At 48.0% G+C, this 14,253-nt stretch overlaps 1 protein-coding gene across 1 annotated transcript in view; it reads left to right on the top strand.

Annotated features, from left to right (window-relative positions):
* LOC144609937 (paired box protein Pax-2-like) overlaps nt 1–14,253 on the top strand; it is a 186,206-nt gene that overhangs the window by 92,666 nt on the left and 79,287 nt on the right. The gene's annotated exons all lie outside the window — the stretch shown is intronic.

Genomic DNA, 14,253 nt, shown 5'->3' with positions numbered 1-14,253 from the left:
AGTCTTTAACCATGATGGTCAGGCCATTGTGGTGTGGGACAATGTTATTTAGATCAGCCAGTCTTTCCCTTTCTCCTGTCCACCCGTATAATTCTACAACTAGGAAGAGTATTCTGTCTTTCAGGGTTGAGGAACCGACATGTTGTCCCTTAAAAGTGCTTCAGTTTATCAAAATTGCAGATGACGGCATTTGTACACACATGGAACTGCCGATGCTGGTTTACTCCGAAGATAGAACACAAAGTGCTGGAGTAACTCAGCGGGTCAGCCAGCATCCGTAGAGAAGAGGAATAGGTGACTTTTCGAGTCGAGATCCTTCTGAGAGCCGATGGTAAAGGTTCCTTTCAACAGTGTTGAATTTCTGAAGAAGGGTCCCAACACGAAACATCACCCATCCACATACTGTCCCAGATGCTGCCTGACCTGCTGAGTTACTCCAGCACTTTGTGTCTTTTCCGGATTTTTTGACTTCATCGAAACATAGAAATATGGGAAATAGGTGCAGGAGGAGGCCATTTGGCCCTTCGAGCCAGCACCGCCATTCATTGTGATCATGGCTGATCGTCCACAATCAGTAACCTGTGCCTGCCTTCTCCCCATATCCCTTGATTCCACTAGCCCCTAGAGCTCTATCTAACTCTCTTTTAAATTCATCCAGTGAATTGGCCTCCACTGCCCTCTGTGGCAGAGAATTCCACAAATTCACAACTCTCTGGGTGAAAAAGTTTCTTCTCACCTCAGTTTTAAATGGCCTCCCCTTTATTCTTAGACTGTGTGGCCCCTGGTTCTGGACTCCCCCAACATTGGGAACATTTTTCCTGCATCTAGCTTGTCCAGTCCTTTTATAATTTTATACGTCTCTATAAGATCCCCTCTCATCCTTCTAAACTCCAGTTAATACAAGCCTAGTCTTTCCAATCTATCCTCATATGACAGTCCCTCCTTTCCAGGGATTAACCTCGTGAACCTATGCTGCAGTGCCTCAATAGCAAGGATGTCCTTCCTCAAATTAGGAGACCAAAACTGCACACAATACTCCAGATGTGGTCTCACCAGGGTCCTATACAACTGCAGAAGGATCTCTTTGCTCCTATACTCAAATCCTCTCGTTATGAAGGCCAACATGCCATTAGCTTTCTTCACTGCCTGCTGTACCTGCACGCCAACTTTCAGTGACTGGTGTACAAGGACACCCAGGTCTCGTTGCACTTCCCCCTTACCTAACCTGACACCATTGAGATAATAATCTGCCTCCTTGTTTTTGCCGCCAAAGTGGATAACCTCACATTTATCTACATTATACTGCATCTGCCATGCATCTGCCCACTCACACAACCTGTCCAAGTCACCCTGCAACCTCCATACATCCTCTTCGCAGTTCACACTGCCACCCAGCTTTGTGTCATCTGCAAACTTGCTAGTGTTACTTCTAATTCCATCATCCAAATCATTGATATATATTGTAAATAGTTGCGGCCCCAACACCGAGCCTTGCGGTACCCCACTAGTCACTGCCTGCCATTCTGAAACGCACCCGTTAATTCCTACTCTTTGCTTCCTGTCTGCCAACCAATTCTCTATCCATGTCAATACCCTACCCCCAATACCATGTGCTCTGAGTTTGCTCACCAATCTCCCGTGTGGGACCTTATCTTTTGAATAGAATTGTTTTGTCTTTGCACAAGACTGTACACAACATGTGTCATTCCCCAGGTAACGACGCGCTTCCTAATATTTATTTTAATTTGTTTCTTAACTAATTTAGATTTATATCCTGTGGCCGTTTCTCATCTTTATTCATTACAACCCTGCAATATCAAATATTGATGACACCATTTAATATTCCTGCAGATTTTCCCCTTGAGCTCACTTTTTCCAGAGGCACTTATAATTGGAAACATTGTTCCTGCTTTATTTACTTCACATTCAGGATTAGTCTTGCTGCTCTCTCTCTGTCTCTGTATCTCTATCTGTCTCCCTCTCTTTCACACTCTCTCTCCCTCTCCCTCTCTCTCTCTCTGTCTCTGTCTGTCACTCGTTCTCTCTCTCTCTCTCTCTCTCTCTCTCTCTCTCTCTCTCTCTCTCTCTCTCTCTCTCTCTCTCTCTCTCTCTCTCTCTCTCTCTCTCTCTCTCTCTCTCTCTCTCTCTCTCTCTCTCTCTCTCTCTCTCTCTCTCTCTCTCTCTCTCTCTCTCTCTCTCTCTCTCTCCCTCTCCCTCTCCCTCTCTCCCTCTCCCTCTCTCCCTCTCCCTTTCTCCCTCTCTCTCCCCCTCTCTCTCTCTCTCTCCTCCTCTCACCTTCTCTCGCTCCCTCTGTATTAAGATCAAAGTTGGCCCAATGAACTGCAGATGCTGCCATCTTGAGCAGTCGGCACAAAGTGCTGGAGTGCATGGATGGGTGACGTTTTGGGTCTGAAGGAAGGTCCAGCCATCCCCCCCCCCCCCCCCCCCGCTCACCTGTATCCACCTATCACTTGCCAGGCTATGTCCTGCCTCCACCTTTCTTCCAGCTCACCAACCCCACCACCAAACCAGACCAAAGAAGGGCAAGGATATGGTCAAATCACGGGTAGGTGGGACTAGTGTAGCTGGGACGTGATGGCCAGTGTGGGGGAGTTGGGCCGAAGGGCCTGTTTCAACGTTGCATGACTCTACGACTATGATAGAGGTTAATCAGTAAGGACATAGGAAACACCGCCGTGAATGGTCTTTGGGTAATGATTCTGTACAGCTGCCAATGTTAGGAAAGACCAGGCATTCACACCGCCCTGTGCATCATATTTTCAAGGGACACATTTATTGCTGGTGTTTTTCTTTGCTGTGACATTTTCCTTGTCGAGTATTGAAACAGACAATAAGGTAAAAATTCCCTCCACCTTTCATGTGCAACGCTTCCTCCAATCAATATTTCAGAACAGCTCCCTGCACAAGTCCTTCACACTGCTGTGCATTTCAAGAGAGAAGTGATGGGTTGATGTTGGGGAGGTTAAGACATCAAATCCTCTCTGCTATCGAGAAGGAGCAAAGGCCTAAGTATTCCTCGGTCGACACAAAATGCTGGAGTAAAAGTGTAAGATTATTAAGGGGTTGGACACGTTAGAGGCAGGAAACATGTTCCCAATGTTGGGGGGAGTCAAGAACAAGGGGCCACAGTTTAAGAATAAGGGGTAGGCCATTTAGAACGGAGATGAGGAAAAACTTTTTCAGTCAGAGAGTTGTGAATCTGTGGAATTCTCTGCCTCAGAAGGCAGTGGAGGCCAATTCTCTGAATGCATTCAAGAGAGAGCTAGATAGAGCTCTTAAGGATAGTGGAGTCAGGGGGTACGGGGAGAAGGCAGGAACGGGGTACTGATTGAGAATGGTCAGCCATGATCACATTGAATGGCGGTTCTGGCTCGAAGGGCCGAATGGCCTACTCCTGCACCTATTGTCTATTGTCCATAACAGGACAGGCAGCATTTCTGCACCGAAGGAATGGGTGACGTTACGGGTCGAGACCCTTAGTTTAGTTTAGTTTAGTTTAGAGATACATCGCGGAAACAGGCCCTTCGGCCCACCGGGTCCACGCCGCCCAGCGATCCCCGCACATTAACACTATCCTACACCCACTAGGGACAATTTTTACATTTACCAAGCCAATTAACCTACAAACCTGTACGTCTTTGGAGTGTGGGAGGAAACCGAAGATTTCGGAGAAAACCCACGCAGGTCACGGGGAGAACCTACAAACTCCGTACAGATGGCGCCCGTAGTCGGGATCGAACCTGAGTCTCCGGTGCTGTCTGTACGGAGTTTGTACATTCTCCCCATGACCTGCGTGGGTCTTCTCCGAAATCTTCGGTTTCCTCCCACACTCCAAAGACGTACAGGTTTGTAGGTTAATTGACTGGGTAAATGTAAAAATTGTCCCTAGTGGGTGTAGGGTGGTGTTAGTGTGCGGGGATCGCTGGGCGGCGCGGACCCGGTGGGCCAAAGGGCCTGTTTCCGCGATGTATCTCTAAACCTAAAAAAAAATCTAAAAAGATTCACAACTTTCTGGGTGAGTTCGATGCAAAATGTTACCCTCACATATCTCTATGTCTCCCTCTATCTGGAGATGCGGCCTGTCCCGCTGAGTTACTCCAGCATTACGTGCCGATAAGGGGCAGCAACTCTACCCCCTGTAGCCCCTGGGCAAGGTCTACACCCTGACCCCGTTCAAAACCAGCTCAAACACTGATCGCTCCATGTCCCCTGCTTGCGAGACGGGTTTACATCTCAATTTACAACGAGGATCGCCTGTGTTAACTCTGAGGGAACACACGCAAGCAAGAGAGGAAAAGAAAATTACATTGTACAACATACAGCCGTGTTTCGCAGAGCTCACATTTCTGAAGTCCTTGGTGCGGAAAGGCAGGCTACAAACGACTGCATCAGGACTGCATCACTGAAGGCCATTAATTTCATGTTATGTTTCCCTGTGTTTGGGGTTTATTAATTTAATTTTACACCGTCGAACAACAAAGTTGACACCCGCGTTGTCGGCAGGTCTGGCCGTGATCAGCCCAACAGACGCCATCATTAGCACGGCCTTATTGAGGCTGAAGCACATTTAATGCCCTGGTTCATTTCTACAGCTGACGAGCATTTCCATTAATTCGCCAACGTCTGTATCGGTAATTGACTTCCCCTGACATGAATTCTTTGTGAGCGCACAATGTTGTGGAGAAAAGGGGGGGGGGGGGCGGGGGTGGGTGGGGGGGAGGGAGGGAGGAAGCCACTAGGTTTGGAGTGGGGGAAAGGGGGGTTGGGGGAAACAGTAGCAACATCAGTCTAGTGGTGGCCTGTTTCCTTTATCATCGTTACTTTTTTGCACATCTTTCATTCGGTGTTTGGTTTAGTTTAGAGATACGGCGCGGAAACAGGCCCTTCGGCCCATCGAGTCCGCACTGCCCAGCGATCCCCGCACACTAACACTATCCTACACACACTAGGGACAATTTACATACTTATACCAAGTACACAAATTCAAGCCAATTTACCTACAAACCTGTACGTCTTTGGAGTGTGGGAGGAAACCGAAGAACTCGGAGAAAGCCCACGCAGGTCACGGGGAGAACGTACAAACTCCGTACAGACAGCGCCCGTAGTCAGGATCAACCCCAGGTCACTGGCGCTGTGAGGCAGCAACTCTACCGCTGCGCCACCGTGCCGCCCACATGTAAATTGTTAAAATTGAGTTCCCAGCACTAATATCGGTGGTATATCTGTTGTTAAAATCTATCTTGCTGACACAAGGAACTTGCAGATGCTGTTTGCAACAAAAAAAAAAACGCAAAGTGCTGGAGTAACTCATCAGTTCAGGCAGCATCGCTGGAGAACATGGAGAAGCAATGATCAGATTTGGGAGCCTTCAAGGGGCAACCCAAAACATTGTCTATCCATGTCCTCCAGAGACGCTGCCTGACCTATTGAGTTACTCCAGCACTTTGGCTTGAAGACTTCCCAATACTCATTTCTACCTACAATGTGTTTTCTGTCTGAATCAGTCTGAAGAAGGGTCTCGACCGAAACGTCGCCCATTCCTTCTCTCCTGAGATGCTGCCTGACCCGTTGAGTTACTCCAGCATTTCTTGAAATAAATACCTTCGATGTGTTTTCTCTTAGTCAGCGAATTCTCAATCCATGCTAAAATGATACCTCCTGCACCATTAGTTTTTATTTTCCACAACAACCATACCAGCAAATAAAAACCATGAAATGAAAATAGAGAGTAAGGGAGATATTCTGGAAGCCAGGCAACAAATGTGGGGAGGGAAAGTTAAGGGCCTCTCCCACTGAGGCAATTTTAAGGCGACTGCCGGTGACTAGGCCGGGGTGTCGCGGGCACGATCGTGAGGAGTCTTCAATGAATCGTAGCGGATCTCGGCGCGTCGCTGAAAGAAATGCCTGCTAGAAATTTCTGGGCGCCAGCTGGCTTGTCGCCAGGTATGGTAGCTTATTGCGGGCGCTGTCTGTCGCACGCTGTCCCCAGGTTTGCTAGGTTGTCGCAGATGCATTTTGAAGCACGTGATATTAAATTAAGAAAAGGCATTTGAAGATACCAGAAGATAGTTTTGTTTAACCGATTTATTTACCGTCAGGACATTTGACAGGTAGATTGGAGGTGACAGTTTGATGGTCAGGTAAGCATGGGAATGTCGCGATGTTTCCGAAGACGGTGTAATCTCTTAGCCAGGTGCTAGTTTCACAAAACAAAGTCACTTGTATCGGCCTGACTCGGCATTGTCGCGGTCATTGTCGTGGTCGTTGTCGTGGTCGTTGTCGTGGTCATTGTCGTGGTCATTGTCGCGGTCATTGTCGCGGTCATTGTCGCGGTCGTTGTCGTGGTCGTTGTCGTGGTCGTTGTCGTGGTCGTTGTCGTGGTCGTTGTCGTGGTCGTTGTCGTGGTCGTTGTCGTGGTCGTTGTCGTAGGGTCAAAGAAAATGTCGGCGATCTGCTACGACTTTGACAGTCGCCGGCAGTCACCTTAAAAATAACGCAATTGGGACAGGCTCTTTAATGTTTTCGGTCAATAACAGTGAGAGAAAATATGTTATAGCCATACAGCATGGACATATTGTGAGCAATTTTGGGTAATATTCTGAGGAAGGATGTGCTGGCTCTGGAGAGGGTCCAGAGGAGGTTTACAAGAATGATCCCAGGAATGATCGCAGGTGGGGTAAACCTATGATGAGTGTTTGTCGGCACTGGGCCTGTACTCGCTGGAGTTTAGAAGAATGAGGGGGGACCTCATTGAAACATACAGAATAGCGAAAGGTCTGGATAGAGTGAATGTGGAGAGGATGTTTCCACTGGTGGAAGAGTCTAGGACCAGAGGGCACAGCCTCAGAATTAAAGGACGTTCGTTTCGGAAGGAGGAATTTCTTTAGTCAGGGGGTGGTGAATCTGTGGAATTCTTTGCCACAGACGGCTGTGGAGGCCAAGTCAGTGGATATTTGTAAGGCAGAGATAGATAGATTCTTGATTAGTGCGGGATTCAGAGGTTATGGGGAGAAAGCAGGAGAATGGGGTTAGGAGGGAGAGATAGATCGGCCATGATTGAATGGCGGAGTAGACGATGGGCCGAATGGCCTCATGCTACCCCAATCACTTAAGACCTTATGACGTTATGAACAGGCCCCTCGGCCCAACTTGCCCGTGCCAACCAAGATGCCCCATCTGCTGGCGTTTGGCCCATATCCAAATTTGAGGAAGGATATTCTTGCTATTGAGGGCGTGCAGCGTAGGTTTACTAGGTTAATTCCCGGAATGGCGGGACTGTCGTATGTTGAAAGACTGGAGAGGCTAGGCTTGTATACACTGGAATTTAGAAGAATGAAAGGAGATCTTATCGAAACATAAGATTATTAAGGGGTTGGACACGTTAGAGGCAGGAAACATGTTCCCAATGTTGGGGTGTCCAGAACCAGGGGCCACAGTTTGAGAATAAGGGGTAGGCCATTTAGAACGGAGATGAGGAAAAACCTTTTCAGTCAGAGAGTTGTAAATCTGTGGAAATCACTGCCTCAGAAGGCAGTGGAGGCCAATTCTCTGAATGCATTCAAGAGAGAGCTAGATAGGAGACTCAGGTTCGATCCTGACTACGGGTGCTGCACTGTAAGGAGTTTGTACGTTCTCCCCGTGACCTGCGTGGGTTTTCTCCAAGATCTTCGGTTTCCTCCCACACTCCAAAGACGTACAGGTATGTAGGTTAATTGGCTGGGTAAATGTAAAAATTGTCCCTAGTGGGTGTAGGATAGTGTTAATGTGCGGGGATCGCTGGGCGGCACGGACTTGGAGGGCCGAAAAGGCCTGTTTCCGGCTGTATATATATGATATGATATGATGATAGAGCTCTTAAGGATAGCGGAGTCAGGGGGTATGGGGAGAAGGCAGGAACGGGGTACTGATTGAGAATGATCAGCCATGATCACATTGAATGGTGGTGCTGGCTCGAAGGGCCGAATGGCCTACTCCTGCACCTATTGTCTATTGTCTATTGTCTAAACCTTGCTTATCCGTGTGCCTGTCCAAATGTCTTTTAAATACTGCGCTAGTACCTCTCTGAACCACCACCATGGGCAGCTCATTCTAGACACTCGCCATCCACAGTGTTTGTGTTGCCTGTAAAACCTTTTAGTTTCCATATACAAAGCTTGTGACATGTAGGCAGATAGAGTGCAGGAGCATTAATGGATAAACTCACCATCCACTGTGTCTCTGTTGTCCGCAATGGACATTCCAGTGCTTTCAGCTTCAGAATAAAGAAGATTACTCTAAGCCTTTTCCTGTACTTACAGAGTCTAAATTGCTTAAAGCTAAAGAAGGTTCTAGTTCGGTTTAGTAGCTTCTCTCTCTCTCTCTCTCTCTCTCTCTCTCTCTCTCTCTCTCTCTCTCTCTCTCTCCTCTCTCTCTCTCTCTCTCTCTCTCTCTCTCTCTCTCTCTCTCTCTCTCTCTCTCTCTCTCTCTCTCTCTCTCTCTCTCTCTCTCTCTCTCTCTCTCTCTCTCTCTCTCTCTCCTCTCTCTCTCTCTCTCTCTCTCTCTCTCTCTCTCTCTCTCTCTCTCTTCCTCCCTCCCTCTCTCCTCTCTCCTCTCTCTCTCTCTCTCTTCCTCCCTCACTTCCTCTCTCTCTCCCTCTCTCTCTCTCTCTCTCTCTCTCCTCTCTCTCTCCCTCACCTCTCAAAGCATAGACTGTTTAGCTTTCTGCAGCAGCTGCCTGACCTGCTGAGTTTGACTTTAGACTTTGGAGATACAGCTCGGAAACAGCTCCTTTCAGCCCACCGAGATCACGCCGGCCATTTACACTAACCTACAAACAATAGGGCAAGTTTTACAATTTTACCAAGCCAATTAACCTACAAACCTGTACGTCCTTGGAGTGGGGAAGAAACAGAACCCCCGGAGAAAACCCACGTGAGTGAGGTTTGAGGAAGGACATCCTTGCTATTGATCACATTGAATGGCGGTGCTGCTCAAAGGGCCGAATGGCCTCCTCCTGCACCTATTGTCTATGTATCTATGTATCTATGTCACGGAGAGAACATACAAATTGCACAAAGACAGGAACAAACCCGGGTTCTCTGGTGCTGTGTCCGATTATGTCCCAACCACTTAGAGATATGTTCTTGTTTAGAACTGCATGGATACAGCATGACGACAGGCTCTTCCGCCCACTGGGTCCACACCGACCATGGTGGAGCGGGAGCACGTGGCCGCTGGCTGGGTGAGGTCACATGGGGCGCGGGGCGGTGACGTCACCCTTTGTCCCTTATTTGGGAGTGAGGAAGTTGGCAACCCTGGATATAGGAGGATCGAAAAATTCTTCCTTCAAACTGGACACTAAGCAGCTAATGAGAGACCCAATTCTAGTTTTCATCTTTACTTCTTGCAAGCACAAAATCATTAACCATTAACAAGGCTCCATTGTTTCAAAGGACTAGAGTGTATGTTTCCCACAGCTGCCTACAACTGTTGCAGTCAATGATGTGCAGCTGAGGCATTGGAATAGTGTCTGACAGGTCAGGAAGTTAGGGTCTCGGAGACAGCTCAACAAAACCCATTTGGTAAATCAAACTAACAAGCATATCCTAAATTGCTGTCAACATTTTGTGCTTGCAAGAAAGAAAGCTGAAAACCTGAATGCTTAGCTTAGTTTAGATTAGTTTAAAGATACAGTGTGGAAACAGGCCCTGCGGCTAATGTTGCCAACTGTTCCGTATTAGCCGGGACATCCCTTATTTTGGGCTAAATTGGTTTGTCCCGTACGGGACCGCTGTTGTCCTGTACTAGGCCCGGGGGGTGCTGTAGGCCCGGACGCTGTAGGCCCGGACGCTGTAGGTCAGGACAGTGTAGGTCTGGACAGTGTAGGTTCGGACAGTGTAGGCCCGGAGGCCGCCTGACGGAGGTTGCATAGCAACCCACCTCACTGCTCGGGCGGCCGCCATTGGTGGAGCGGGAGCACGTGGCCGCAAGCTGGGTGAGGTCACGTGGGGCGCGGGGCGGTGACGTCACCTGGTCCCTTATTTGGGAGTGAGATAGTTGGCAACCCTACCTTCGGCCCACCGAGTCCACGCTGACCAGAGATCACCCCATATACGAGCACTATCCTGCTCAATAGAGACAATTTAAAGATGGGTGTGGAGAGGATATTTCCACTAGTGCGAGAGTCTAGGACCAGAGGTCATAACCTCAGAACTAAAGGACGTTCCTTAAGGAAGGTACATGAGCAGGAACCTCTTTAGTCAGAGGGTGGTGAATCTGTGAAATTCATTGCCACAGAAGGCTGTGGAGGCCAAGTCAATGGATATTTTTAAGGTGGAGATAGATTCCTGATTACTACGGATGTCAGGAGTTATGGGGTTGAGAGGAAAAGATAGATCAGCAATGATTGAATGGTGGAGGAGACCTGATGGGCCGAATGGCCTAATTCTGCTCCTATCACAAAAAAAAAGCCAATTAACCTGCAAACCTGCACATCTCCGGGATGTGAGAAGAAACCGGAGCACCCGAAGAAAAACCACGCGGTCACGGGGAGAACGTACAAACTCCATACAGACAGCACCCGTAGTCAGGATCGAACCCGGGCCTCTGGCGCTGTAAGGCAGCAACTCTACCGCTGCGCCATCGGGCTGCCCGCCACAGTTTGTTCCCAACATCTTGTATCTGACCTTAATTCAACAAATATACAATGAAAACATTAATCGTATTGATTCATTTAAGACAGCAGGGAGCTATCTAGAATCCAATTGAATAACACATTCCAATGGAAGACTGTACAAATGCTTGAAAGGGATTGTGGGCGGTGCAATGATGGCATGGTGGCACAGCGGTAGAGTTGCTGCCTTACAGCGAATGCAGCGCCGGAGACTCAGGTTCGATCCTGACTACGGGCGCCGTCTGTACGGAGTTTGTACGTTCTCCCCGTGACCTGCGTGGGTTTTCTCCGAGATCTTCGGTTTCCTCCCACACTCCAAAGATGTACAGGTTTGTAGGCTAATTGGATGGGCAAATGTTTAAAAAAAATTGTCCCTAGTGTGTGTAGGATAGTGTTAATGTGCGGGGATCGGTGGGCGGCACGGACCCGGTGGGCCGAAGGGCCTGTTTCTGCGCTGTATCTCTAAATCTAAATCTATTCTGACTACTAGTTCTGTCTGTACGGAGTTTGTGCGTTCTCCCCGTGACCACGTGGGTTTCCTCCGGGTGCTCTGGTTTCCTCCTACACTTCAGAGACGTGCAGGTTTGTGGGTTAATTGGCTTCGGTACAATTGTAAACCAGCATCTGCAGTTCCTTCCTACGCACTTGAAATGTGCGGGAATAATAACGATAAATTAAATTTAGCGCTGAGAGTAACATTGTAAATTGTCCCTAGTGTGTGTAGGATGGTGTTAGCGTATGGAGATCGCCGGTCGGCGCGGACCCGGTGGGTCGAAAGGGCCCGTTTACGTGCTCTATGACTAGACTAAAAAGTTATTGCCTCACAGTGCTAGAGCCCTGGGTACGATCCCGGCCTCAGGTGCTGTCTGTGCGGAGTTTGCACGTTGTCCTTGTGACTGTATGGGTTTCCTCCGGTTTTCATCCCACATCATAAGCTGTGTGGGTTTGTAGGTCAATTAACCCTTTAAATTGCCCCTAGTGTGCATGGAGCCAATGCTAAAGTGGAATAATATAGAACTAGTGTGAACGGGTGACCAATGGTCGGCCTGCACTCGGTGGGCCGAAGGCTCTATGTCTTTTAATCAATCGAACAATGGGGAAAGAGTATAGGAATGGATAATTGGATAGATAGTCCCTTCTAAGATCCAACACGATTACGACGGGCTGAATGGTTTAGAGATGCAGCACGGAAACAGGCCCTTTGGCCCATGGAATCCACACTGACCAGCGATCCCTGCACATTGACACTACCCTGCACACACTAGGGCCAATTGTACACAAGCCAATTAACCCACAGACCTGTACGTCTTTGGATTGTGGGAGGAAACCGAGGATCTCGGAGAAAACCAACGCAGGTCACGGGGAGAACGTACAAACTCCGTACAGGCAAGCACCGGTAGTCAGGATCATACTAGGTTAATTCCCGGAATGGCGGGACCGTCAAATGTTGAAAGACTGGAGCTGCTAGGCTTGGATACACTGGAATTTAGAAGGATGAGAGGGGATCTTATCGAAACATACAAGATTATTAAGGGGTTGGACACGTTTGAGGCAGGAAACATGTTCCCAATGTTGGGGGAGTCCAGAACAAGGGGCAACAGTTTAAGAATAAGGGGTAGACCATTTAGAACGGAGATGAGGAAAAACCTTTTCAGTCAGAGAGTTGTGAATCTGTGGAATTCTCTGCCTCAGAAGGCAGTGGAGGCCAAGTCTCTGAATGCATTCAAGAGAGAGCTAGATGGAGCTCTTAAGGATAGCGGAGTCAGGGGTTATGAGGAGAAGGCAGGAACGGGGTACTGATTGAGAATGATCAGCCATGATCACATTTATTAGCACAATGCTGGAGTAACTCAGCAGGTCAGGCAGCATCTCGGGAGAGAAGGAATGGGTGACGTTTCGGGTCGAGACCATTCTTCCATGAACACATTGAATGGTGGTGCTGGCTCGAAGGGCCGAATGGCCTACTCCTGCACCTATTATCTATTGTCTATTGTCTATTGTCTATTGTCTATTGAACCCGGGTCTCTGGTGCTGCAAGGCAGTAGCTCTACCACTGCGCCACCATGCCACCCCTGATGAAAAATAAATCAAATCTGGCTATGAGAGTCAAATAACTTAAATTTCGAGCTTTGGGAGGGAGGGAGGGAGGGAGTTATTAAGGACATGTGTCAGCCAGTGTTACAGTACATTAGCGGAACTGGATGCAGTTGCCAAAAGTGCAATAGAGAATGCTGACTCATCATTCAAACATAACTATAATTAATATTAGAAGACTTGAATGATCAGGTTACAATCCATAGTCATGGGTCCTGGAATGCCCCCAAGAAACAAACAGAGAGAAAATAGATTTTTTGTTATTAATTAAACCTGAATATCACATCGTATTTTGGAATGCTCAACAGAGAAATCGGTCAAGTTTATACAGAGACAATGTCTGGCCTCGAGAAGCCAAGAATGTTTTAGACTTTACTTTAATAATAATAATAATAATATATTTATTTTATATAGCGCCTTAACACATGCACAAAGCGCTTTACAAGTACAATTAACATAGAAACAAACAGACAAACAGACAAACTATCTGTAGACTTTACTGTAGACTTTGGGGATAGAGAGCGGTAACAGGCCCTTCGGCCCATTGAGTCCACGTTGACCAACAATCACCCCTTAAACGCGTACTATCCCACACACACCAGGGACATATTACAATTTTACTGGAGCCATTTAACCTACAAAACCTGTACGTCTTTGGAATGTGGTAGGAAAATGGGGCACCCGGAGAAAACCCACGCGGTCACAAGGTGAACGTACAAACTCCGTACAGACAGCACCCGTAGTCAGGATTGAACCCAGGTCTCTGGCGCTGTGAGGCAGCAACTCTACCGCTGCGCAACAGTGTTTTATCATCATGTCACTATGACAGAACAATGGAATTCTGTCAAACCCACAATAGCGAGATAAATTTAAGTATATAGAGATATATATACATATATATATATACACATACTTTTTTACACAAAATGCTGAAGTAACTCAGCAGGTCAGACAGCATCTCTGGAGAAAAGGAATAGGTGACATTTCAGGTTGGAACCCTTAACATCACCTATTCCTTTTCTCCAGAGATGTTGTCTGACCCACTGAGTTACTCCAGGATTCTGAGGGAGGTGGAAGGGGGTCGGGGAATATCATATCATATCATATCATATATATACAGCCGGAAACAGGCCTTCTCGGCCCACCAAGTCCGTGCCGCCCAGCGATCCCCGTACATTAACACCATCCTACACCCACTAGGGACAATTTTTACATTTACCCAGCCAATTAACCTACATACCTGTACGTCTTTGGAGTGTGGGAGGAAACCGAAGATCTCGGAGAAAACCCACGCAGGTCACGGGGAGAACGTACAAACTCCTTACAGTGCAGCACCCGTAGTCAGGATCGAACCTGAGTCTCCGGCGCTGCATTCGCTGTAAAGCAGCAACTCTACCGCTGCGCTACCGTGCCGCCCTATGGGAGGGGGAGGGGGGATGGAGTGGGGGGTAGGGGGAGAGGGGGAGGGGAAGGGGTGGAGGAGGGGG

Source organism: Rhinoraja longicauda, chromosome 35, assembly GCF_053455715.1.
Source record: "Rhinoraja longicauda isolate Sanriku21f chromosome 35, sRhiLon1.1, whole genome shotgun sequence".
NCBI classification, from domain to species: Eukaryota; Metazoa; Chordata; class Chondrichthyes; order Rajiformes; family Arhynchobatidae; genus Rhinoraja; species Rhinoraja longicauda.
This window is presented reverse-complemented; position numbering and strand designations above follow the sequence as displayed.